Here is a 16557-nt window from a genome sequence, read left to right on the forward strand (position 1 = left end):
TTGGTGGTTGCTAGAGGCAGGGGGTGGGCAGTGGGCAAAGTGGGTGAAGGTGATCAAAAGGTACAAGCTTCCAGTTATAAAATAAATAAGTCCTGGGGATGTAATGTACAATGTGGTGGCCATAGTTAATAATATTGCAATACTGTATTGTATATTTGAAAGTTGATAAGAGAGTAGATCTTAAAAGTTCTCATAATAAGAAAAAATACCATAACTATGTGTGTTGATGGATGCTAACTAGACTTATCGTGGTGATCGTTTTGCAACATAAATATTGAAGCAGTATGCTATTTGCTGGAAATTAATGTAATAGTATACGTTAAGTGTATCTCAATAAAAAAAGAGTTGATTGGTATACACATGCAGATGTTTCTCAGACACTAACTGCAAGCTGCATTTAAAATAGTGTTATATCAGTGAAAGAAATGCACAGCCGTTCTGTAAAGCATGGAGAGAACTTTTCAAGAACAGCTGTAATCAAGATGTTTCTAAGATGCTGCATGCAAGCTGCATTGAGAACAGAGTTATATTAGTGCATGGAACTTTTGCTCATTCTGTAATGCATGTAGATTAGTGCTAAGAGCTGTTGTAATTAAGACATTTCTAACAACACAATTGGCATGCTGCATTTAGCACCTTGTTGTATTAGTAAATGTAAGTGACACCAACTCTGAAAAGCATGTAGGGAAATGTTTGAGAACACTTGCAGTAAATATGTTTCGAAGAATGCTAAATGCAAGCTGCATTTAGGACAGTATTAAATCAGTGAATGAAAGTTATATCCATTCTGTAATGCACAGAAATATTTAAGAACACCTGTAATAAAGATGTTTCTAAGAATGATTTAAAAATCGATTAGTGCAAATAACTGCATTAGTACATTAAAGGAGAAAAATAAAATAAGCTCCCCCCAAGTCCATATTTTTATTTATGATAAAATTCTTAGGACACTAAGAATAGAAAGTAATTTATTTGAGTAGATAAATGTCATATTTAGTGTTTAAATGTACAAAGCTTTCCCTCTAAAACCAAGAACAAGGTCACAATGCCATCAACCAGCATTTATATTTATATTGTTTATTTATATATTTACTCAGGTCCTAGCTAATATAATGAGGCAAGTACAGAAATAAAATGTATTTTAATTGGAAATGAGTTATTAACAGGACAGTATAAAATTTAGAACACAGCTGAACTATTCAAGTTAATGAAGGTAGCAAAGCCACTGGATAAAATGTCAGTATACAAAAATCAAGTATATCTTTACATTTCTATAATGAATAGTAGTAAATGAAATTTAAGAATTCATTAAAATTAAAAGAGAATGGGGATATTTTAAATATTCTAGGAATAAATCCAAAGATATATACATAGAAATCAAACTATGATTGAGAAATTTAGGAAGTCCTAAACAGAGAGATATTCCATGATAAAGGAATGGGAGACTCAATATTTTAAGAAGGTTAATATTTAGAAATTTGATCTGTGGATTAGTTAGAAACTCAGTCAAAATGCTTGTGTGTGTGTGTGCGTGTGTGTATAACTTGAAAGGGTCAAGTTATATGCAAATGCTAATGCATATGCAAATGCTAATGACCAAATATAATCAGGTAACCTTGAAGGAGACAGACAAAGTTGGAAGAATTACTTTTACCAGATATCAAAATGTATTTCAAGGCTACTGTAATTAACACAGTGGATATTGGTGCAGTCATAGAAAATTGAATAGAGAGTTCAGAAATAGACCCCCACACAAGGGTATTTGATTCATAACAACTATGGCACTTCAGAATATTGAAGATAGTTTTCTCAATAAATGATGTTAAGTCAATCTGATAACTAACTTAAACAAAAAATAGAAACATGATCTCTACCTCATAACATATATAAAATGTTACCTCAAGAGAAATTTAGACTGGAAATTTAAAACACTAAGGTTTTTAGAAGAAAACTAACATTTACCCAAGAAATAACAGAAATCTCACTTTCTGGCTTTAAACACAGGCACGTATGCTATATGAGATTTTCATAGGCAGGGTAAGTACATACAAGGTGGAGCTGTGCTATTATGTGTGTTATGTGTATTAGCCTGCTTAGACTGCCATAACAAAATACCACAGACTGGATGGCTTAAATAACAGAGATTTATTTCCCATAGTTCTGAAAGCTGAGTAGTCCAAGATCAAGGTGCTGGCAAGATGGAGTTTCTAGTAAGGTTCTTGTCCTGGTTTACAGATAACTCTTTTCTTGCTGTGTCTTTATATGACTGAGAGAGAAAGTGAGTTCTCTGTGGTCTATTCAGTCAGGGCCCCACCCTATGGCCTCATTTAATCTTAATTGCCTCCTGATAGGTCCTATTGCCAAAGGCAGTCACATTGGAGGTTAAGGCTTCAGCATATGAATTTTGGGGAGACACAATTCAGTCTGCAGCATTCTACCCCTAGTCCCCCAAAGTCATATTCTTACTGCATACAGAATACTTTCATTCCATCCCAACAGCTCCCAAGGTCTCATTCTAGCATCAACAAAGTCCAGTCTCATATGAATATAATCTAAATCAGGTATAGGTGAGACATTGAGGTAAATTTCCATTCTAGCTGTGAACCTATGAAACCAAAAACGTTATGTGCCTCCAAAATACAAAGTCAGGACAGGCATAAAATAAATATTCCCATTTGAAAAGGGAGAAATCAGAAGGAAGAAAGATTTGTGTGTCCCAAGCAGGTCTAGAATCTAGTAATGAAAATTCCATTAGATCTTTATGTTTTTATTTTTTATTTTATTTAAAGTTAGTTAACATAGAGTGTAGCATTGATTTCACCCAGTGCTCATCCCAGCAAGTGCCCTCCATAATACCTGTCACCCATTTAGCCCATCCCCCACCCACTTCCTCTCCAGCAGCCCTCATATTTTTCCCTTTACTATAGTCTCTTATGTTTGCCTCCCTCTCTGTTTTGGTCTTAACACATTTTTCCTTGCCTTCCCCTGTGTTCATATGTTTTGTTTCTTAAATTACACATTTGAGCAAAATCATATATTTGTCTTTCTCTAACTGACTTATTTTGCTTAGCATAAGACACTCTAGTTCCATCCACGTTGTTGCAAATGACAGGATTTTATTCTTTTTGATGGCTGAGTAATATTCCAGTGTGTGTGTGTGTGTGTGTGTGTGTGTGTGTGTGTGTGTCCACATCTTTATCCACTCATCAGTCAATGGACATTTAGGCTCTTTCCATAATTTGACTATTGTTGATAGTGTTGCTATAAGCATTGCGGTGTATTGTGCCCCTTCAAATCTGTGCCCCTTCAAATCAGCACTTTTGTGTCCTTTGGATAAATTCCATTAGATCTTAAGGCTCCAGAATAATCTGCTTTGGTTTGATATAGATCTCCACCAAGCAAGAAAGAATTTTGCTGGCAAACTGGTTTGGGGCTTGAACTGTAACTCTTCCTCTAGTCTCCATCCTGCCAGCCTACCCCTTCAGATTTGCCTGCAATTGTCCAAGTGCCACTGCGGTGGCAGCATCACCTCTCCTGCTTTGCTGAGGTCCTGCCCCTTCAGCTCTCTGCAAAGGTTCTGTCCACAGGGTTCTGCTGGTTGGGGTCCCATGCCTGGGGCTATGCCAGCCATTGGGCCTGATGAAACTGAGTCAGTATCCATAATGATCTCTGAATTGCCTTAATGATCATTCCTCCCCTTGCTTTAAGGATAAAGCACATTCCCAAACAAATAGCTCTATGGTCCCATCTTGTATAATCCAAGAAGTCTAACAGCCTTCCTTCATTCCATCCTGCTTTTTCTGTTTCCTTATGTTCATGGTGGCAGTGTCTCTCCTTGTGTAATCCTATCTCTATTCTAGACTTCTGCTGAGATGTCAGATTATGTAAATGAGTTGCAGTCATGATAATCTCTGCCAAATGGTTGTTCTGCTGCATTCTTTATGTTCTCTTCAGAGCAAAGCTTTCTCAATTTTTGCAATTTGAATAATCTGAAAATTTTCCCAATCTTCAAGTTCTGGTTTCTTTCTCCTTAATAGTTTCCTCTTCAAATCATCTCTCCCCCTTTGCATTTTTTGGTAAGCATTCAGGAGGAACCGAGTCACTCTGTGCTTACAAATATCCTCAGCTAAAAATCCAATTACATTGCTTTCAAGTCCTACCTTCCATAAAACACTAGAACACAGTTAAGTCAAATCACTTTCTGCTTTATTACAAGGATTGCCTTTCTTTCAGTTTCCGATACCATGCTCCTCATCTGAGATCTCACCAGAATTGCCTTTAGCATCTGTATTTTTAGCATGTACCTCAAAATGCTTTAAGCCACTACCCATTTACAAATCCACTTCCACAGTTTTAGTTGTTACAGTAGCATCTTCTTCTCATGACCAAAATAGGTATGATTCTTCTCATGCTGCCCTAATAAAATACCCTAGACAAGTTGCTTAACCAACAGACATTTATTTTCTCACAGTTCTAGAGGCTGAAGAGTCCAAGATCAGTGTGCAGCTGATTCAGTTTCTGGTGAGGCACTTGTATAGACAGCGACATTTTTGCTGTGTCCCCACACAACAGAGAAAGAGAGCAAGAGCTTCTGTCATTTTTCATTGTTGTATAGCATTCCACTGTACTGATACATCACATTTAAAAATAATTCAAACTACTGTTGATGGATGTTTGGATTTTTTTCAGTTTTCTTATGATTACAAAAAAGATTTATGAACACTTCTAATGATACATTTTAATTTGATGTGTATGTACTTATGTTGGTTATATAATGTGTCTGGAATGCAGGGGTCATAACAAAGGTATACAGTAAACATTGACAGTTTTTTCTTTTCAAGTTTTTGCTTAAATTCTAGTTAGTTAACATATGTGTTAAATTGGTTTCAGGTGTAGAATTTAGTGATTCATCACTTACATATAACATCCAGTGCTCATCACAAGCGCCCTCTTTAATACCCATCACCCATTTAGCCCATCCCCCACCAAACTCCCTCCATCAACCCTCAGTTTGTTTTCTATCATTAAAAGTCTCCTATGGTTTGCTTCCCTATCTCTTCTTTTTTTTTCCCTTCCCTTATATTCACCTGTTTTGTTTCTTAAATTCCACATATGAGGGAAATCATATGGTATTTGTCTTTCTCTGACTGACTTATCGGGCTTAGCATAATACACTCTAGCTCCATCTACGTCATTGCAAATGGCAAGATTTCATTTTTGATGGCTGAGTAATATTCCATTGTATAAAATATATATAATATTTCATATATTTGGATATATATGGTATATATCTCACATCTTCTTTATCCATTCATCAGTCGATGGGCATTTGGACTCTTTCCATAGTTTGGCAACTTTTATAAAGCTGCCTATAAACATTGGGGTGATTGTGCCACTTTGAATGTGTATTTTTATATCCTTTGGGTAAATACCTAGTAGTGCAATTGCCGGATCATAGGGAAGTTCTATTTTAACTTTCAGAGGAAACTCCATATAGTTTTCCAGAGTGGCTGTACCAGTTTGCATTCCCACCAACATTATTGTAAAGGGATTCCCCTTTCTCCACATCCTCACGAACACCTCTTGTATTCTGTGTTCTTAATTTTACCCATTCTAACAGGTGTGAAGAGGTATCTCATCATGATTTTGATTTGTATTTCCCTGATAATGAGTGATGTTGAGCATCTTTTCATGTGTCTTTTAGCCATCTGTACATCTTCTTTAGAAAAATGTCTATTCATGTCTTCTGCCTATTTTCAACTGGATTATTTGTTTTTGGAGTGTTGAGTTTGATAAGTTCTTTATAGATTTTGGATACTAATCCTTTATCAGATATATAATTTGCAAATCTCTTTTCCCATTCCATATATTGCCTTCTAGTTTTGTTGATTATTTCCTTTGCTATGCAGAAGCTTTTAATCTTGAAGTCCCAATAACTCATATTTGCCTTTGTTTCCCTTGCCTAAGGAGATGTATCTAGTAAGAAGTTGCTGTGATCAAGGTCAAAGAGGTTGCTACCTGTGTTATCCTCTAGGACTTTGATTGGTTCCTGTCTCTCATTTAAGTCTTTAATTCATTTTGAATTTATTTTTGTATATGCTGTAAGAAAGAAGTCCAGTTTCATTCTTTTGCATGTTGCCGTCTAGTTTTCCCAATACCATTTGTTGAAGAGGCTGTCTTTTTACCATTGGATAGTCTCTCCTTCTTTGTTGAAGATTAGTGTACTGTAGAATTGTAGGTCCATTTATGGGTTTTCTATTCTGTTCCATTGATCTATATGTCTGTTTTTGTGCCAGTACCATACCGTCTTGATGATTACAGATCCTTAATATAGCTTAAAGTCCAGAACTGTGATGCATACAGCATTGCTTTTCTTTTTCAGGATTGCTTTGGCTATTCAGGGTCTTTTATGATTCCATACAAATTTTAGGATTGTTTTTTTCTAGGTCTGTGAAAAATGCTGGTGGTATTTTGATAGGGTTTGCATTAAATGTGTAGATTGTTTTGGGTAGCATAGACATTTTATTTTTTTTATTTTTTAAAGATTATTTATTTATTTATTTGACAGAGAGAGAGCACAAGGAGAGGGAACAGCAGAGGGAGAGGGAGAAGCAGGCACCCCACTGAGCAGGGAGCCCGATTTGGGGCTTGATCCCAGGACCCTGGGATCATGACCTGAGCTGAAGGCAGCTGCTTTACCGAATGAGCCACCCAGGCGCCCTTAGCGTAGACATTTTAACAATGTTTGTTCTTCCAATCCATGAGCATGGAATTTTTCCCCCCATTTCTTTATGTCCTCTTCAATCTCTTTCATAAGTGTTCTATAGTTTTCAGACAACAGATCTTTTACCTCTATGGTTAGGTTTATTTCTAGGTATCATATAGTTTTTGGCATAATTGTAAATGGAATCAATTCCTTGATTTCCTTTTCTGCTGCTTCATTATTGATGTATAGAAATGGAACAGATTTCTGTACATTGATTTTATATTCTGCAACTTTGCTGAATTCATGTATGAGTTTTAGTGATTGTTTGCTGGAGTCTTTTGGGTTTCTACAAAGAGTATCATGTTGTCTGCAGTGAATGTTTGACTTCTTCCTTGCTGATTTGGATGCCTTCTATTTCTTTTTGTTGTCTGATTGCTGAGGCTAGGACTTCCAGTACTATGTTAAATAACAGTGATGAAAGTGGACATCCCTGCTTTATTCCTGACCATAGAAGAACATTTCTCAGTTTTTTTTTTCCCCATTGAAAATGATATTAGCTGTGGGTCTTTCATAGATGGCCTTTATTATTATTTTTTAAAATTTTATTTTATTATGTTAGTCACCATACAATACATCATTAGTTTCTGATGTAGTGATCTACAATTCATTGTTTTCATATAACACCCAGTGCTCCAAGCAGTATGTGCCCTCCTTAATACCCATCACCAGGCTAACCCGTCCCCTGCCCCCCTCCCCTCTAAAACCCTCAGTTTGTTTCTCAGAGTCCATAGTCTCTCATGGTTCATCTCTCCCTCTGATTTCCGCCCCCTTCACTTTTCCCTTCCTTCTCCTAATGGCCTTTATTATTTTGAGGTATGTTCCCTCTATCCCTACTTTGTTGAGGGTTTTTATCAAGAATGGAATCTGTATTTTGTCAAATGCTGCTTCTGCATCTATTGAGAGGATCATATGGTTCTTATCCTTTTTTTTTTTATTAATGTGGTGTATCTTGTTGATTCATTTGCAAATATTGAGCCACCCTTATAGCCCAGGAATAAATGCCACTTGATCATGGTGAATACTTCCTTTATGTACTGTTAAATTCAAGTTGCTAGTATCTTGTTGAGAATTTTTGCATCCATGTTCACCTGGGATATTGTCCTATAGTTCTTTTTAGTGGGGTCATTTTCTTGTTTTGAAACCAGAGTAATGCTGACCTCATAGAAAGAGTTTGGAAGTTTTCTTTCCATTTCTATTTTTTGGAGTTGCTGGAGAAGAATAGGTATTAACTCTTCTTAAATGTCTAGTAAAATTCCTCTGGGAAGCATCTGGCCCTGGACTTTTGTTTGTTGGGAGATTTTTGATTCCTGATTTAATTTCTTTACTGGTTATGGGTCTGTCCAAACTTTCTTCCTGCTCCAGTTTTGGTAGCGTCTATGTTTCTAGGAATTCATCCATTTCTTCTAGATTGTCCAATTTGTTGGCATATGGTTTTTCATAATATTCTCTTATAATTGTATTTCTGTGGTGTTGGGTGTTATTTCTCCTCTCTCATTTGTGATTTTATTTATTTGGGTCCTTTTTTACTTTCTTTTTGATAAATCTGGATAGGAGTTTACCAATTTTATTAATTTTTTCAAAGAAATAAATCCTGGTTTCATTGATCTAGGCTATAGTTTTCTTAGTTTTTATATCTTTTATTTCTGCTCGAATCTTTATTATTTCCCTTCTTCTGCTGGCTTTAGGCTTTATTTGCTGGTCCTTCTCTAGCTCCTTTAGGTGTAGAGGTAGGTAGTGTATTTGAGATTTTTCTTGCTTCTTGATGTAGGTCTGTATTGCAATATACTTCTCTTAGGACTGCCTTTGCTGTATCCCAAAGGTTTTGGACTCTTGTGTTTTCATTTTCATTTTTTTCCATGTTTTTTTTTTTTTTAATTTCTTGTTTAACCCATCCATTCTTTATCAAGAAGTTATTTTATATTCATGTATTTGTGGTCTTTCCAAATTTTTTCTTGTGGTTGACTTCAAGTTTCATGGTGTTGTGGTCAGAAAATATGCATGGTATGATCTTAATTTTTTTGGATTTGTTGAGGCCTGATTTGTGACTTAGTATGTAATCCATTCTGGAGAATGTTCCATGTGTCCTTGAAAAGAATGCATATTCTGGTGCTTTAGGATGAAATGTTCTGAATATATCTGTGAAGTCCATCTAGTCCAGTGTGGCATTCAAAGCCATTGTTTCCTTGTTGATTTCCTGCTTAAATGATCTGTCCATTGCTATAAGTGAGGTGTTAAATTCCCCAACTATTATGGTATTATTACCAATCAGTTCCTTTATGTTTTTTATTAATTGTTTCATATATTTGGGTGCTCCCAAGTTGGGGGCATAAATAATTACATTTGTTAGATCTTCTTGTTGGATTGTCCCCTCTATTGTGATAAAGTGCCCTTTTTAATCTCTTCTTACAGTCTTCGGTTTAAAATCTAGTTTTTCTGGGGCGCCTGGGTGGCTCAGTCATTTAAGGGTCCAACTCATGGTTTGTTCTCAGGTCATGATCTTGGGTCATGACATCAGGCCTTGCTCTGGGCTCTGCACTTAGAGTGGAGTCTGCTTGTTCCTCTCCCTCTGCTCCTCTGCCTTCTCTCTCTCTCTCTCAAATAAATAAATTAAATATTTAAGTAAAATAATATCTAGTTTTTCTGATATAGGTACTGTACTCCACTTTCTTTTGGTGTCCCTTTTCATGATAACTGTTTCTCCATTGCCTCACTTTCAATCTGCAGGTGCCTTTAGGTCTTAAATGAGTTTTTCAAAGGAAGAATGTAGATAGGTCTTGTTTTTTGTTTGTTTGTTTGTTTTGTTTTGTTTTTTATCCATTCTGACCTCCTATAACTTTGATTGCAGCATTTAGTCCATTTACATTCAGAGTAATTATTGATAGATATGTATATAGTGCCATTTTATTATTTGGGTTTTTTGTTGTTTCTGGAGATTTTCTCTGTTCCTTTCTAGTCTTTGTCACTTTTGGTCTTAACTTCCCACTCAAAGAGTCCCCTCTGATATTTCTTGCAGGGCTGGTTTAGTGTCATGAACTCCTTTAGTTTTTGATTGTCTGGGAAACTCTTTATCTCTCCTTCTATTATGAATGACAGCATTGCTAGATGAAGTATTTGTGGCTGCAGATTTTCCCCATTCAGCATTTTAAATATATCATGCCATTCCTTTCTGACTTGCCATGTTTTTGTGAAGAGATGTGCAGCTAGCTTTATGGGTCTTCCCCTGTAAGTTAGGGACTTCTTTTGTCTTGATGATTTTAGGATTTTTCCTTTACCACTATATTTTGCAAATTTAACTACCATATGTATTTTTTTATTATGTTCAGTAGCCAGCATGTAGTTTATCATACGTTTTTGTTGTGTTCAATGATTCATTAGTTGCATATAACATGCAGTGCTCCATATGTCTTGGTGTTGGCCTGCTTTTGTTGATTTCAATGGATGTTCTCTGCTTCCTGGATCTGGCTGTCTGTTTCCTTCTGCAGATTAGGAAAGTTTTCAGCTATAATTTCATCAAATAAACCTTCTGCCCTCTTTTCTCTTACTTTTTCTTCTGGGACTCCTATGATACAAATGTTATGTTTGATTGAGTCACTGAATTCCCTAAGTCTACTCTTGTGATCCATCATTCTTCTTTCTCTCTTTTGTTCAGCTTCATTATTTTCCATTATTTTCTCTTCTATATCACTTAATCATTCCTCCACTTCATCCATCCTTGTAGTCATTACGTCCGGCCTGTTTTGAATCTCAGGTATTATATTTTTCATTTCTGCCTGATTGTTACTTAACTCTTTTATCTCTGTGGTAAGGATCCCCCTGATGTCTTCCATGCTTTTCTCAAGCCCAGCTAATATCCTTATGATTGTTGTTTTGAATTCTTTATCAGGCATATTACTTATATCTGTTTTGATTAGATATCTGGCCATGACCTCTCTTTGTTCTTTTGGGGATGAATTCCTCTGTCTTGGCATTTTGTCTAGGTCTCTGTCTTCTTCTCTGTGTTAGAAAACCTTTAAGTTTCCTGCTCCTGAGAGTAACGGCTTTATGAAGAAGAGTTCATATTGTGTCCAGGGCCTGGTGTTTCAGGGTGTCTGTGGTGGGCTGTGTGCACTCTCCTGCTGTGTTCTGGCTGCTGTATCCCTCAGGTCAGTCATCTGCAGGGCAATCTTTGGACCTTGACCATAGTGTTGTGAGTGAGTTTTAACTAGGTGTGCTCTGGTCTGCTTGTTTTGTTTTGTTTTTGGGGAGGGCACCATTTTTTATTTAACCAATTATCTATGGAAAATATTTAGATAATTTTTCATTTCATTAGCATAAACATTTCACTTATCCTTGTACATATATTATTGCATACTTTTGCAATTACATATTTTTAATTTATTTTTTATTATTATGTTCAATTAGCCAACATATAGTACATCATTAGCTTTTGATGTTGCTTGTGGGGGCACCCGCTTCCACAGATCCCAGATCATGCTGGGTGCCGCTCCGGCATCCCCCTTCCTGACCCATACCACCCTCAGAGTTGTCCCTGTCATGGGCACAAGCCGTTCTATAGCTCCCCTAGGATGTTAGACAGCCCACACATTCTAGTCCTTTTCAGGGTGGTCAGGCAAAGGGCGGTCTCCCTACCAGCTCAGCTGGTAGTTTATGGTGCCCAGAGCTGAAAATCCCCTCTGGATTCACTGTTTCTGATGTAGCAATAGCCAGACTGTGGAAGGAGCCGAGATGTCCTTCAACAGATGAATGGATAAAGAAGATGTGGTCCATATATACAATGGAATATTACTCAGCCATCAGAAAGAATGAATACCCACCATTTGCATTGACATGGATGGTCTGCTTGTTAGATGAGAACTGAGGCAATTTCCACTAGAACTGAAGCCTTGCAGAACTCTATGGTCAGTTGATGTGCTGCGTGCAGGGGTTTCTGCTGGTCTTCTAAGGAAGAAGCCCAGTGTGCCAGTAGGGAGGCACACTTGCCCAAGAAAAACAGGGGGTGGGACTTGGTGTAAGCAGGTTAGGCAGGCAGTGTTGGCACTAAGCTGTTTACTGATGTTGGTTTATGCTGAAGGGTTGGGGAGGGAAATGGTGTCAGCCAGATCATTTGTCCTTGGAGAGAGGACTCTGGGGGCTTGCTACTTTGAGGGAAGCACTCCTGGAAGAGTGAAGAATTTCCCCTTGTGCCTCCCAGTCATTTTTCAGATTGCTGTTTTCACTCTGTCTGTCTCCAAGTTTTTTGCCTGCCTGGAGCAGCATAGTGCACTTTGGCCTTTATCCAGCCAAGCATGCTGACTTTTAAAACTCTAAACTTTAGGGACCTGGTGTGGTAGGGACCTGCACTGGTGTTCTGGGGGAGGGTCTCACCATGCTGGAACTATTGCAGATTTTACCAAGAAGGGCAGTTGCACCAGAGTACGGGGGCATGGGATTTGGAGCAAAGCAGCCTAAACAGCCAGTGTCTGATTCAGCCACCCTCAGCAGATGTCTCTGTGCCCATGCTGAAGTGTGGGTAAGGGAAATGGCACACACCAGCTCTTTTTTGTCCCCAGAGAGGTGACTCTGAGAATGCCACCTCTCACAGGTTCCTTCCAAGAAAAGTGAATAGTCTCTCCCCCTATAGTACAGCTAATAATGTACTATATGTTGGCTAATTGAACATACCTTAGGGGATCCTCAGACAGTACTGTCTGCCAGGGTTGCTTGTGTGCCTTCTTTCCAGGAGTAGGGCATCACTCTCAAATCTCTATCCCAGCCAAGCCTGCCAACCTCTAAAAGTCCAGTCTTTGAGCCCCATTAGTTGCAAAAACTCACAATCAGCCCCTCTCATTTTCCCAGCCAATAGTTTTGGAGAAGTGTTCTCCTTGTGCATATCCCTGTGCATTCCACTCTCTCTCTCTCACCTTTACCTGCCACCAGAGCTCCCTCCCTTCTGCAGCACCAGTGATCCATTTCTCCCCCAAATCACATCTCTGCACTTCCTAGCCTCCTTGATCTGGCCTCTTCTTTCCCTCTAGTTGTGCAGTTTGTTCTGTCAGTCCTCAGGTCGATTTATGGGGTATTCAGAATGATTTGATAGTTATCTAGCTGTGCTTAAGGGACAAGGCAAGCCTAGGGTCCTACTATGTTAGCTTCCCCATAAATCATTTTTTTAAATGTTGTGAGCCACTTAATGAACTGTCATCAGATATGTAATCAGGGCCATTTTAATTATTTTGTCATTCACAGATTTTTTGTTGTTGTTGTTGTTCACTCAGATGCTTTCCTGAAAGCTTTCACAATCAGCTACAGTCCAAAAGTGCCTCTTCTTCAATGAAATTGATGGGAAAGACTGTGACAAGTACTCTGGAGTACAGGTTTCTAATAAGTTAGAAACCATACCAGTGAACTGGGTAAGAATTTCCAGAATCCTAATGGATAGATTAATACCATTGCCAACTCAAGATCAATCAGACCAAGAATTAATTATGTGAGATTAAATGAGCTGATGAGAATGATCATTAAGAGTTAAGCTATTCTGGGGTGCCTGGGTGGCTCAGTCGCTTAAGCAACTGCCTTCCGCTCGGGTCGTGATCTCAGGGTCCTGGGATCGAGCCCCGCTTCGGGCTCCCTGCTCCGCGGGAAGCCTGCTTCTCACTCTCCCACTCCCCTGCTGTGTTCCCTCTCTGTCAAATAAATAAATAAAATCTTAAAAAAAAAAAAAAAAGAGTTAAGCTAATCCACCCTGTGATATTGCTGCCTTGGCATTAGTTCGGCCTGACCGCATGCCTGCAAGGACCTCAGACTGACATTGGCCTCTCCTGGGATAATAGCCTGCAGAGTCACAAATAAATGTAAGGTCCTGATATGACTTCTCCAAAGGCTTTGTGATAAGAATTATTCCACACCTCTCAGGGTCTTCTCTTTGTGTGCCCATTAGATGAGACCTCTATGAAGTTTACCAAAGCCCCACTATTTTTGAACTGACCAATTTAGCCTTAGCCTAGGAATGCCAAATTCCTCTACCCACAAACCCTAATAAAAACATGAGCCCAGGTTCTGCCTCTCTCTGTCTGCAGCCTGCTTTGATCTTCTAGTGTGGGCCCTGGGAGTTATGCCATGTACCTCCTCTGGGACTTGTAAGTAACACACTTCTATTTCAATCCCCTATGGTCCTTTGCTGAGCCACAGCTCACCATCAAATATGTGGTGGCTTTACCAAAAAAATATTAATTTAACACAATCACAAATGATGTCAGGAACATGGTGGATTGAGTCATGCTTGCTGTCAACCATGGGAAATACTTTTTAGCTACAAATGGATTACAGACTGGCTCTCACAGGTGGGTTGTCTGGGAGGGGTCCACTCCCTGCTGCCATTCAGTTGCACTGCTTTGTGCTACTGCATACTGCCTGTGTAGAGTACTGCCACAGCTTTCCATCCCAAGGTGCAAGCTCTGAAAAAAGCAACCAGAGTCCTCCTGAACCTTGGAGCATTGTTCTTTGGGGTTGGTTTGAGGTTCTGCAGATATGTCCTCTAATTGTTAACACCAAAGGGAGGGTGAATTTTCCCAGTGGGTGTTAGACTTCCAGTGTGTTTCCAACTCTAAGCATGGACCCAGCTGCCAACTATTAGGGTGAACTGGCTAAGATTTTCACAGAGTTCCATGGTGTTAGTTAAGGGCCTGGACAAATGAGTGTCAATCAATCCCTGTCCAAGTGGGGGTTCCACATAAAGGTGCAGGAAAGTTGCCATGGAAATTGGGGAAGGAAACTCTCTATCCCTGACTGCTGTATTTCCAGGAGCCACCAGGACTCTGAGTCCTAGCCAGTATGATTGGGACACCCTCACTTGAGGAGTCATGGTTCCTGGGAAAGGCAAATGCAGTCAAGGTCTGCGGACTCTCTGTTGCTGAATATCATGCTGCTCTCACACTTTATTCCCGAATTTATGGGATGCTTGGGTCCCACCCCTGGCATATGGTGGTACATGATCTAACGGCTCTACATAAGCACTCCTCATCAGGAAACAATTGTCCAGATGGTTCTAAACAGCATAGCACTTTAGAACTGGCAGCTCTGCCAATTGGGGGCTATCCAATGAGTTTATATCTGGAGCCCTGGTGCAAGCTCTTCTCTTTAAAACAAGTGATCACCTCACTACAAAGTTCAATCCCAGTGGCTGAGAGGCCTTCAGAGGGTCCTGAGGCTTCTTCTGCTCCAAAAAATTTCCCCAAACTTTGGGGTTTGCAGCACCCCAGAGGTTTACCCCAGGGACTCAGTGGCCCCCTGGAGCTTGTACCTCCTCAGGACAATCACTGACTTAAGAACTCTGGTGGTCTACTGAGACAAAGACAACTCCCTGACATTTCTGGATCCATTAGACCCAGTAATTCCAGATAAAAATTCTAAGTTCCCAAAGGGAACCAACTAAGTGTACAAGACAGAAGGTAAGACTATAAAGAGAGAACAAAATAAGCTGAGTGTGTCTGTCAGCATCATATTTCTAAAATAAGTACCTGCGGTTGTAGCCCCCTTGGCCATCTCTTTTCCTGTCATAGGTAATGGATGCCCTCAACAATGACACACCTGGTGGGATAAACCCCAACACCTAGCCTTTCTTTTTTTGAAGTAAAAATATTAACTTTTTTTTTTTTTATTATTATGTTCAGGTAGCCACCATATACTACATAATTAGTTTTTTTGTTTCTTTTATTTTTATTGTTATGTTAATCACCATACATTACATCATTAGTTTTAGATGTAGTGTTCCATGACTCATTGTTTGTGCATAACACCCAGTGCTCCATGCAGAACGTGCCCTCTTTAATACCCATCACCAGGCTAACCCATCCTCCCACCTGCCTCCCCTCTAGAACCCTCAGTTTATTTTTCAGAGTCCCTCATCTCTCATGGTTCGTCTCCCCCTCCAATTTCCTCCCCTTCATTCTTCCCCTCCTACTATCTTCTTCTTTTTTTTTTAACTTATATTGCATTATTTGTTTAAGAAGTACAGATCTGAGATTCAACAGTCTTGCACAATTCATAGCACTTACCAGAGCACATACCCACCCCGATGTCTATCACCCAGCCACCCCATCCCTCCCACCCCACCCCCCACTCCAGCAACCCTCAGTTTGTTTCCTGAGATTAAGAATTCCTCATAGCAGTGAGGTCATATGATACATGTCTTTCTCTGATTGACTTATTTCACTCAGCATAATACCCTCTAGTTCCATCCACACCGTTGCAAATGGCAACAGCTCATTCCTTTTGATGGCTGCATAATATTCCATTGTATATATATATCACATCAATGGACATCTTGGCTCTTTCCACAGTTTGGCTGTTGTGGACATTACTACTGTAAACATCAGGGTGCACATACCCCTTCAGATCCCTACATTTGTATCTTTGGGGTAAATACCCAGTAGTGCAATTGCTGGATCATATACTAGCTCAATTTTCAACTTATTGAGGAACCTCCATACTGTTTTCCAGAGTGGCTGCACCAGCTTGCATTCCCACCAACAGCGTAGGAGGATTCCCCTTTCTCCCCATCCCTGCCAACATCTGTCATTTCCTGACTTGCTAATTTTAGCCATTCTGACTGTTGGGAGGTGGTATCTCATTGAGGTTTTGATTTGGATTTCCCTGATGCTGAGGGATGTTGAGCACTTTTTCATGTGTCTATTGGCCATTTGGATGTCTTCTTTGGAAAAATGTCTGTTCATGTCTTCTGCCCATTTCTTGATTGGATCATTTGTTTTTTGGGTGTTGAGGTTGATAAGTTCTTTCTAGATTTTGGATACTAG

Source organism: Mirounga leonina, unplaced genomic scaffold (genome assembly GCF_011800145.1).
Source record: "Mirounga leonina isolate KUSES-001 unplaced genomic scaffold, KU_Mleo_1.0 Mir_178, whole genome shotgun sequence".
Lineage (NCBI taxonomy): Eukaryota > Metazoa > Chordata > Mammalia > Carnivora > Phocidae > Mirounga > Mirounga leonina.